Source organism: Mustela nigripes, chromosome 7, assembly GCF_022355385.1.
Source record: "Mustela nigripes isolate SB6536 chromosome 7, MUSNIG.SB6536, whole genome shotgun sequence".
Taxonomy (NCBI): Eukaryota; Metazoa; Chordata; class Mammalia; order Carnivora; family Mustelidae; genus Mustela; species Mustela nigripes.
In genome coordinates, this window is record NC_081563.1 from 22995089 (window position 1) to 23006330 (window position 11242).

The following is an 11242-nucleotide window of genomic DNA, read 5'->3' on the forward strand; positions in this document are numbered from 1 at the left end:
TCTCCATGTGCAAAGTTGGGAGTGAATTACCAGGTGAACCCACAACACCTGTCCTCTTGGCATGGCTGACTGAGGGCCCACACGATGGGTCACAGCAGCGGGACTCCACAGGAGAGTTCAGACTGAGCGCTGTAGGACTTCAAAGAAAGAAGAGGTGAACAGAGCCTGGGCCTTCAAAGGTATCCAGTAAAACAGGTAAGTAGAAAGAGGGTGAGGTTAATGCAGAGAAGAGAAGGGGAACAGAGAGGAGAGTTCAGGAGGCAAAATGGCACAAGGCTAATAAAAGATAGTAAGTAGACCTGTTTAGGGAGGCCAGGACAGAGATGGTGGGCTGGAGTTCAACTCCAGGGGCAGATAAATACCAGGCTGATAACAATAATTTATCTACCTTTTATTGAGCATTTACTAGATACTATATCCTAATCTCTGTTTTATTCATAAATTATCTCACTTATTCCTTACAGCATTCTGAGGTAATTTCTGGGAGGAGACCCATTATATAGATGGAGAAACAAAGACACAGAATGGTTGTATTACTTGCCAGGGTCACACAGTGATTAAGTGGTACAGCAGGAATTCAAATCCAGACAGTTTGAGGCCAGATCTCACTCCCTTTTCTTTATCCTCAACAGCCTCTCCGGATGATCAGACTTGGTCTTTATCCTGACGGTAGCATGGAGATATTAAAAATGACCAGACAGAAAGAGAAGAGAAAAAAGGGCATCGCATACCCATCAGAGGCTTGGTTTTCAAATCTACAGTATAGATTTGAAAAGGAAGCTTGATGTCTATGGGGTTAATTCAGAAGCAAAGGGAGAAACAATGCTGAGAGGAAGCCCTGGACTTCCAAGGGAAACGCGGGTTTGAATTCTATCCCAGTACTGATCCAGGCAACTCAATCCTTTCTTGTTGACTCAGTTTTCCCATCTTTAAACTGATAGAACGAGGGTCCCTTCCAGCTCTGAAGTTCTAAGTTTTTATGAGGACTCTGCGATGTGAGACGTTGGCCAACCGAATAAACCCATGGCATGGAATCAGCCCCACAGCCTTTACCGACCCTTCTTGGTACAGCCTCTAATTCCTGTACCCTTGTTTGCACCATTGGTCACTTGGCATACACGGTCTCAGAATATTGTGCCACTTTGAGGGTGTGTCCTCAACTAACCCCACAGTCCCTGGAGACCAATATGGTCCTGGAGTCTCCTGTCTCTCTGGGTTTCTCTCCCAGCATCCAGCTCTGTACATTCACACAAGAGGTCTTTACTAAAGACACTGAATTCTGAATAACCTACAAGGTGTGCAGGACTAAGGTTACCTCATCTGGATTTTTGGGTCTGTCATTTACATCATACACTAGCTACCCAGGACATTGTCTTATGACAACCTGCACGAGCTTTTTACCCTTGCCACAGTCACAGACCCCATCCATGGATTCAAGGCCAACCAATGTCACTTCTTGGCTGAGTGATTCTTAATCCCTTTAAGTGTCCCTCATCTGTAAAATCCAACCTGTCATACCTACTCTCAATGGGATGAGAATTAATAAGACAATATGTGTAAATGCATTTTGTATTTTATGAAATGCTATATAAATATAAAGTAATATAAACTCCACAAGGGCCTGAACCAGGTTCAAGTTCTGACTCCAACATTGGATGACTTTGGGCTAGCCATTTAATCTCTAGGCTCTTTCATCCTCTACTGCATGAACTTCCTGTAAAATTTCTGCGCTCCAACTTGACGTGCTTTCCCACTCCTCCCCACTCAACTGAGTGATCAATTTCCTTCAAAGCCTGGCTTAAGAATCCTGATGCCTACCCAAGTCAAATGGATTCTTTCTTTTTTGGGGCCATCAGTTTAGATGACTCACACCTTTCCTGAAACTGTCTTCATCCTGATTATATCCATCTTCTCCTCCAGACATAGGGGTCAACAACCTTTTTCTATAAAGGTCCAGATAATAATGATTTTGCGGATGCCTGGGTGGCTCAGTCTGTTAAGTGGCCAACTCTCAGTAGCAGCTCAGGTCCTGATCTCAGGGTCATGAGATCGAGCCCTGCATTGGGCTCCATGCTCAGTGCAGAGTCAGCTGGGGATTCTCTCTCTCCCTTTCCCTCAGCCCCTCCCCTGCTCACGCACATGCACTCTCTCCCTCTCTCTCAAATAAATGTATAAAAAAATAACTCTTTTGGACTTTATGGGTCATATGGTCTCTGCTGCAACTAATTGATTCTGCTCTTGTAGTACGAGAGCAGTCATAGACAGTATGCAACTCAATGGACATGACTGTGTTCTAATAAAACTTTATTTATAAAAACAGACACTAGGCCAGAATTGACCACAGGCCATAGTTTGCCCATCCCTGCTCTATACTGTCAGCTTCCTAAAGTACTGGCAAGATCCTCTTTATCCCTGAGCCTTTACTTGTGGCCTCGAGATATAAGCTCAGAGTCTAGCCCCAAGAGTTCCCAAATAATTAATAAACTAATAAATAGCAGTTATAATAACAGTGTCCTTTTACTGAAGTCCTATTAGATGCAAACTACTCGGAACTCTATAAGGTATCATCTATTTCACAGATGAAGAAAGTGAGGAATTAATTAATTTGTCTGCATAGCTGCTAAGTAGGAGAGCAGAAATTCACACCCAGGTCTCTACAAAGCAAAACCCCCATGCCACACTGTGTGCACTTGCAAACGTTAATTGCATTGAATTTGAGCAGTATGGTTGAATTAGGCATCTTCTAGCTCTCCCAGCAAAGCCAGCAAAAGAATTTTCATGTCCCAGCATGGCTTCCCATGCAGTCACAAGTTATACCACGTGAGAGTGGGGAAGCACATGGAATTCATTTGTCTCCTCCTCCCTTGCCCAGAGCCAGACCTCACGTCTGCTCTGGCGCACACAGCTTGGCAGCAGGCATCCTGAGACTGAACATGAACAAAGCCTGTCCAGGGCGGGGGGGCAGGCGGGGGGCGCTTGACCCTTTTGTGCCTTAAGAGCCTGACTCCTCGTTCTCTCTCTCTCAGGAGCCCAGAGTAGGAACCCCTGTGAGTGAACTCCAGGCTCCTGGCTTGGGGCTACCATTCTAGACTTTTAAAGAGCCAAAAGGAATTTATAGAAGGAAGAAGAGCAGACAGTAGTGTCAAGGGCCAGATCTGAGCTCAGGTACCCAACTTGCATTTCTCTAACCCAGTCTCAAATCACAGTTGGCTCCCAGGCCTTAAAAGGACAAAGATAATGGGGCACCTGAGTGGCTCAGTCGGTTGAGCATCTGCTCTTGGTTTCAGCTCAGGTCATGGTCTCCTGGCTCGTGAGACTGAGCCCCGCATTGGGCTTCTCTCTCTCTCAAATGGATAAATAAACCTTTTTTTTTTTTTTAAGGACAAAAATAGAAACAAAGGAAGCACATTTAGGGAACAGGACTGAGGGTAAGGAACATCCCTTATGGGTAAACTATCCCCTCACATGTTCTAGGAGCAGGGAATGGTATGAAAAGTCCAGACTGAAAGTAGGTACTAGAGGCTTGTAAGTAGTCAATAGAATTTCATCACTACCTGTTGGAGAGCCACTAAAGCATTTGGCTCAAGCTGCTGAGATTGTGATTTTGGAAAAGTCCCCTGAAGCAGTGATCAGGAAGACTGCAGGTCAGGAAACCAATTGGGAGGCTGTTGTCATAGGGGAAGTACTTGGAAGCCCGGAAGCAAGGGGACAGCAGTGGGAATGGAGCCGGAGGGCCAGAGAGCTCTGCCAGCACTACCCACACACGCTCCACCTGTTCTTCCGCTTCCCCTATTCTTTCATTCATTCAACAAACACCAGTTGAGCCCTACTACATAAAACACCGTATTAGACACAAATAGAACTTTGTACTCTCCCTTCCCCACCTCACTCTTTCCTTTCCGGTCTTCTCCACACTTCTTATTCCTTCCCCTGATGTCCCCCTTTATGACACTTTCCCAAAGGGAACTCAGGAGCTGAGGCCCCACCCCCATATCTCCCCAGGAGCAGGGGGCTGGGGACAGGGCTCCTGCAGAGTCACTGAAGTCCAAGGGCCTGTTAAGCTATACCGAACTTACACAGAGGCCCCCAGAGCTCAAACTGAGCAGCAGTGTGGTCTGGCTGACCAGACAATTGTACTCAACTCTCCCCACCTGGTTTAAACATATATACACCATACCACCTTACCACTCATAATCAACTAGAAAAAGACAAAAATAAATACACCACCTCCTCCCATGCAATACTGGTGATCTTACCCCCTAGAGTGGTCACCAAACAAAAGTGGTATATTAGGGCCCACAGAAGAGAAAGCACTCTGGATATTTACAAGGGGTGTAATGCGGGAAGTTAGTTACATGAATGACTGAGGAGCTGAGGCTCTGCTGAAGGATCTCCAAGCCTCCTCCAACAGCTGGAAGCGACTCTCATCCCTGAGGATCAGAAGGACAAAAAGAGGGAGAGGCAGAGTTACCTGAGCCCAGCGGCCAGGGTCACCTGTCCAGAGCTTGATAGCTGCATGACTAACTGGCAGGAACAGAGACTCAAAAAGTCACTGCAAGAAATGCCATGAAGCTGAGAGAAATACTGTCACTTCCCTTCCTCTCATCCTCCAGTCTCCCACCCCCCCAACATGTCCAGTGGCCAAGCCCAGACAGAAACCACTGACATGAAGCCTCCATGGTCAGACCCCAGGGATGCAGAGCAGAGCAAGAGACAGGCAACGGAGAGATCGGGGAGCAAACAGGCTGGTTTGGCTTTTCATTTTCTCCTTCCAGGTACCTGAGCCAGGCCTCCAGAAGCCCACTTTGCTTTGCCTTTGATCCACAAGGTTGGAGCCTGGGAATCAAACAGAAGTCACATAGTGACTTCTTCATTCTAGAGGCCAGATGCCACCTGGGCTTCATTCCTCTGCCCCTTGGATGGTGCTTCTGGATTGTCAGTCATTTGTTTCCAACATATAGTCCTTCTCCCTCCATCCTACTCTCCTTCCTTGCTTCCTCCCTTCCTTCCTCACTCACTCATTCACGTATGGGTAACTGGCTACCTGTCAGGCCCTGTGCTGGGCGCTGGGGACATGTTGGAGGATGAAAACTACTCCCAGCCATCCAGGAGCTCACAGCCTAGTGACGATTCCCCCAAAAAAGGGACATTTTCAGTGCAGGTCCGTATATATTACCTATATATTATAGGTAATACCTATATAATATAGGTATATTATATATACTGTATATATATTATTATTTATATATATTAAAGTAGAGGAAGGGATAGTCAGTGCTGCCTGGAGGATAGTTGGGAAAGGCTCGCAGAGGAGCCCATGTTTAGGCAGACTCTTAAAGAACATGTAACAGCTAAGTAAGTCCACATAAGGCTTTCCAGGCAGAGGGAACAGCATATGCAAAGACATGGAGGCAAGAAAGAGAATTATAATCTGGTGGGGTAGAGAGGGTGTGACAGTGAGGTGATGGGGTGACATCAGATAGATAGACAGGGTCGGCTGATGGAGTGCCGGGGAGAATCTATCCCCTGGGAGCTATCCAAGTCTTTTAAGTAAGAGAGGAAGCTTGTCAGAACGGAGCTTTAGAAATATCCATGTGGCTGCAGTGTAGAGAAAGAACTGGGGTGAGATGCGAGGTTTGAAGTTCAGGGAGAAAGCTGGTGTCCATGCAGGAGTCCATGCATGCAAAAAAAAAAAGTGAAATTAGCATCTCTGAATCTCTGAGAGGAATTCACAAGGACCTTGTTAGAGTCAAGGTTTTGATGATTTGAAAAAAAGAACCAAGGAAGGAAGGAAGAGGGAGGGAGGGAGGAAAAGAGAGGAGAGGGGAGGAGAGGGGAAGAGAAAAAGAAAAGAGAAAACCTGCTCCAAGAAAGTAAAGCTGTTTTTCAGTAAATCAGTTGTCAGGGGCTCAGGTTGCTAAGTTACAGAGAAAGTGGAACAGCCCGCGCTAAAAGGAGCTTTGGGGGAGGTGGGTGTGATCAGGCAGGTCGCTCCCTCCTCCCGCCCAGAAAGTGGAGCCTTGCTCGCCCTCCCCCGCCGCCGCTGCGGGGAGGGACGGGGAGGCGCGCAGCTCCACCTCCGGGAAGTCCCCCGGGAGTCCCAGAGGCAGCGGCTAAACCAGAAGGGAAGCTTCCGGGCCTCGGCCACTTCTGAGCGGGAGCTGGGAGTGCACCTGTCGTTACTCACGGCGGCTGCGCGCAGGGCGCCTGTGCCCGCGCTCGGAGACCGGGAAGCGTCGCGCGGTTTTGTGGTGCACTGCCCCGAGCTCCACTCACTCTTTCACCGGTCCTAAGGGCGTGGCCTGTGGGCTTTCGGTATCTCTGCCCTTCCAGGTTTGCCCTGGGTAACCTAAGTGACTTTTTTTTTTTTTTTTTAAACTCCATCATCCAGTGGCTTGACTACCACCACCTGTAGCTTCTTAATACACCAGGGGTAGGGGTGGAGTGGAGAGAGCTGCACTGGAACAGGAAGGCCAGCCATGAGGGCTCAGTTTACTTTGCAAGGCCTTGGATGGACGGCTTTGCCCCTGGAATTCAACCTTGAAGCCGCATGCCTTAATTGTGTCTGGGTGCAGCCTGTGACCAGGAGCTCCAGGCAGCATCCTTTGGGCTCTGCTTCCCTGGGTCAGGATCAGCACGTGCCAGCTCCGGGCTCCTTTATAATAATAGTTGCCTGGAAGCAGAGTGCTCTGAAAGGTCAATAACATCCAACCTCCCTCTTCCACGTTGGCGTGCAGACTCCCTAGAGCCTTGGGGTGGGGGACGGGGGAGGTTAGGTTCCGCAGGGGGAGGGGATGGTGGGATGGTGGGAAGGTGGTGCTCCTGGAGGTAAATGCTTAGGGAGCTGAAGCCAGTATGATCTGCCTCCCAGGATCGGACTCTGAGAAGCAAAGGTGGGGAAGTGATGGGTGGCCTGGAACTAGAAGGAAAGACAGAAAACAGGGGGTCCTGGAGGGGTGGGGATTGTGAGGGATGATGGAGTCAAGACCCGATTGAGGAGAACAAATCCTAACAGGAGAGGTAAACTGAGTCACAAGGTCTGCAGCTACGAGATGGCATGGAGGAATAGGCTGGAGATAGAGTCACCACTGGGGGAAATGACATGGGCAGGGAGCACCTCGAAGAAGAAATGGATCCCTGAGGACATTACCTGCTGAGCTCCTACCTGAGCAAAGCCGCAAGGGACACAGAGTGGGCACAGAGAGGGCCACCGCCCTTGTCCCACCACCAGGGCTAGGGAGATCCTCACAGATCTCCCTAGCCCTGGTGCCAGGGGTTTATCTGTGCCTTTATTACTGAACTTTTACACTTATTCCCAAGGGGCTTTCTGCAACATAACCTCTGTGTGTGTGGGTGCCCTCACCTGCAAAATGGGGACCAAGGTAATCTCTATCTCACAGAGTTGTGGGAAGGATTCAAGCAGTTAATATACGGATCGTGCCTAAAACAGGGGCCGGCACATAGTAATTACTCAATGGACTACGATGCTTTTCATCATCACCTGCATTTTATTTTTGGTGCGAGGTGAATAGGGCATTAAAATCTAAGAGGCAGGAGCTCCCAGCCTGTTCAATAACTAGGGAACATAAAGCAGAGGTCAAATGTTTGCTAAGGCAATGCCACAAGTGGGGGTTGGAGCTGGGTGCAAACTCAGATGTGCTGATTCCACAGCTCGGGTTCTCTCTGCCATGTCCATTCATGCCTCTGGGTTCCTCAAATCCATGTTAATGACCTTTGCAGGAAGCAGCGGGAAGAGGACAGCTGTGGAGACAGAACACCAGGATCCAGGGTCGTACCTGCTAACTGGGTGACCTGGGACATGTGACTTCTCCTCTCTCGACCTCGGCTTCCCCGAAATGGATAACAGTACTGTCTCTGAGGGGTGTTGTCAGGAGGGTAAAGCTATCCCAGCAAACACAGCAACAAGAGCATTTTCTGTGTCTTGTCAAAGATCATCGAGGCATGTTGGATGGTTCTAAATCTTCTTCCCACTACATGCGGATCTGTCGTTGCTTCGTCTGGGTCCCTGTCTTCAGCCCTGGGGTGGGGAAATAATTTCATCTCAATTTCTGAAATACCTTTCTGCCCTTGACTCACTCTTTGTACTTTTATCTTCTTTCTCTCGAAGTTTCCAACTACTTCTGAGGTTCTAAACTTTATGTACAGTTAGTGTGTAAATGTGAGCTGATACCCAGGCCCTAAACTGCCTACTACCAAGGACCAACCCAGAGCAAAATGCAGGATTGAGTGGAGCTGGTCTTTGACTTCATTTTTGTCTGATCAACCTGGGGCAGCCTTCCTTCTCCCAGTTGCTGGCATGGGGTCCTCGGCTCTTCTCTCCTTCTAACCTAACCTGATGTCTGGACCTGATCTGAAATTCCTTCCTACTCAGGTGAAAGTTACAGATAAGCACAATACTTCCCAAAGAGCATTTATCCTTTAAGGATGGTCAGAACCCTCTGCCCAAGCACTGAAATGCTCCCTGCAGAATTTTATTTTCATGCATCTCCAAAGAGAAGAGGTTTGATTCCAAGCACTGGGCCTTCCCCTCCCATGCAGGCCACTGGGCCCCACGTACACATCAGCTGGGCCCTGGAAATGTCTCTGGAATGTTTCCTCACTTTGAGGGCAGTATTGTAGTCATATTTGTCATGTCTATGACATCTCTTATCTTTATATCTTAAAGAGCTCTGGGAATGTTAATTAATGCAAGACACACTCTAAAAAAGCAGACTTGCAGGCGGCAACCTCCAGCTACAACCACAGTTCCTTTTAAACCTACAAGCCTCCATTAAGAAAGAAATTCAAGGTTTCGAAAACCTATGTCAGCCCTCCTTCCAGCAAAGAGATAACAGGCCCCGAATGTTTTGGACTACAGTTTGAATTATGTTCCCAGGTGATTTCTAAAAAGCATTTTGTTATTATGACTCCTTTTGTGTCAGGGCACCTATGTTCTTTGATGGGTTCAAGTTCAAGCTCCCAATACCAACTGCATGACCTTCGGCAAATCTTATGAACTTTCTGCCTCAATTCCCTTCTCTATAAAGTGAGATAATAGCCTATCTCTGGAGATAGTTGTGAGCCTTGGGTCAGATAATATCTGCAAAATACCTGCCTAGGTGTCTGTACTTACAGGCACGGGGTAAAAGTCAGCTCCCCGCCCCCATCCCCATTCCCTTGCCACATAGGCTGCAGGACAATAAACAGAAAGATACATTCAGAACGATGTGTTCTAAAAAGAGGTACAGTTTGATTAGGTACAGCACCCACGATGGGGTGCTGGCCGGATAGAGCAGTCAGCAGTCAACTCAGGCACACACTCCTTCTGTTTAAAGATTTCAAATGTTCACCTTCACCTTTTTTGCCCTTTGGCAAGAAAGAGAAGGAAGGGCGCCTGGGTGGCACAGCTGGTTAAGCCTCCAACTCCTGCTTATGACTCAAGTCATGATCTCAGGGTCATGATCTCAGGGTGGTGAGGTCGAACCCCCAACTGGGCTCTGTGCTCAGTGTGGAAAGTCTGCTTGGAATTCTCTCTTTCTTTCTCGGCCCCTCCCTCCTGCTTTCTCTCTCAAATAAATCTTTTTTTTTTAAGATTATTTATTTATTTATTCAATAGAAAGAGAGAGAGAGCACAAGCAGGGGGAGCAGCAGGCGGAGGGAGAGGGAGACGCAGGCTTCCTGCTGAGCAAGGAGTCCGATGTGGGGCTTGATCCAGGACCCTGGGATCATGACCTGAGCCGAAGGCAGACACTCAACTGGCTGACCCACCAGGTGCCCTGAAATAAAACTTTTTTAAAAAGAGAGAGAGAGAGAAGAGAGACTAAGAGAACTAAAGAGAAAGTTGGGGAGACCAGTATGTGCTGGTCATTGTGTTAGACACACCAAAATAAATAGATCGCCTTGAACAAAGAGATCATTTACTGTCTACAAAGTGCAGCTATTTTAACCTGAGCTGAGCTGTAATGCATAAGGAAGAAACAGCCAAGCGTGCCCCACTTGGGAAGCACCGTGACTATGTCAATGTCCGTTGGTGCAGTTGGCATTCATCTCAAGATCACAACAATGTAGAAATCTTGTTTGATTGGTTTTGACCTTCTTTAACCTACTCTGGGTGCTCCAGCAACCTAGACCCAAGGAGGTTGGGCAGGCCAACGACCCCAAATTACTAACACCCCTTTTTGATTCAGGGTCAGAAATCAGGAGAGCACGAGCAGTGACTGAATCCAAAGACCAAATGTGAGGCTACATTTTGGAGGCGAAGCAGGAAGTTAGGAGCCAAGGCCAGAAAATAGACTCACAAGCTGGGATGGGGCCACGATGGGGTGCTGGCCGGATAGAGCAGTCAGCGTCACCTGATCCGGAAGGGCCAGGCCGGGCCAGGCATAGAGCAGGAGCCCAGGGCCAACCCTGGAAAGGGAAAGGAGCGGATGGAAGAGGGGCAGGGCCCAGGAAATAGCAGAAGCTGAAAACACGTAGAGCAACAGGTGAAGGTCAGAACTGCATGTCTACAACCCCACTGCCAAATCCAGGCGTGAGCTGCAGCAGGAACAGAAGCCAAGACTCAGGTCCAGGGCCCATGCACTTCCACCAGATGGGGAACGCTGCAAGAGCCGGGGTCCCGCCTGCCTGGCTCACGGCCTGGCGCTCAGAGCCTTTGGCAGGCCCACAGTAAGAGCTACATAAATACTAGTCGTCCTTGCCATTGCCAAAACTGGCAGAAGCTCCTGAGTGAACGAGGTGAGAAAGTCCAGAGGTGGAGTACACTGAGGCCAGAGCCACTGAAAGTGGGCCTTTCTCCATCTCCAGGCCCTGGAGCTCACCCCTGCAGCCCGACACACCTCACACCTTCCCTCTGTGCTGCCCTGGGTTTTCCACGTACTCGCTTGGTTTCCTGCAGTTGTCATGATGAATTTCAACATATTTGGAGGCTCTAAACACTTGAAATGCATTCTTTCCCAGTTCTGAAGGCTGAAAGTCTGAAACGAGTCTCCCTGGGCTGAAATCAAGGTGTTGACTTTAGAATCCTTTCTTGCCTTTTCCAGTTTCTGGTATCTCTTGACATTCCCTCCTTTGTGGCTGCATCCATCCAGTCTTTGCCTCTGGCGTCACATTGCTCTCTCTTCTCTCTCTCTCTCTCTCTCTCTCTCTGTGTGTGAAATCTCCCCCTGCTTCTCTCTCACAGGGACACTACAGTAGCATTTAGGGCTCACCTAAAGAATCCAGGATAATCTCTCCATCACTG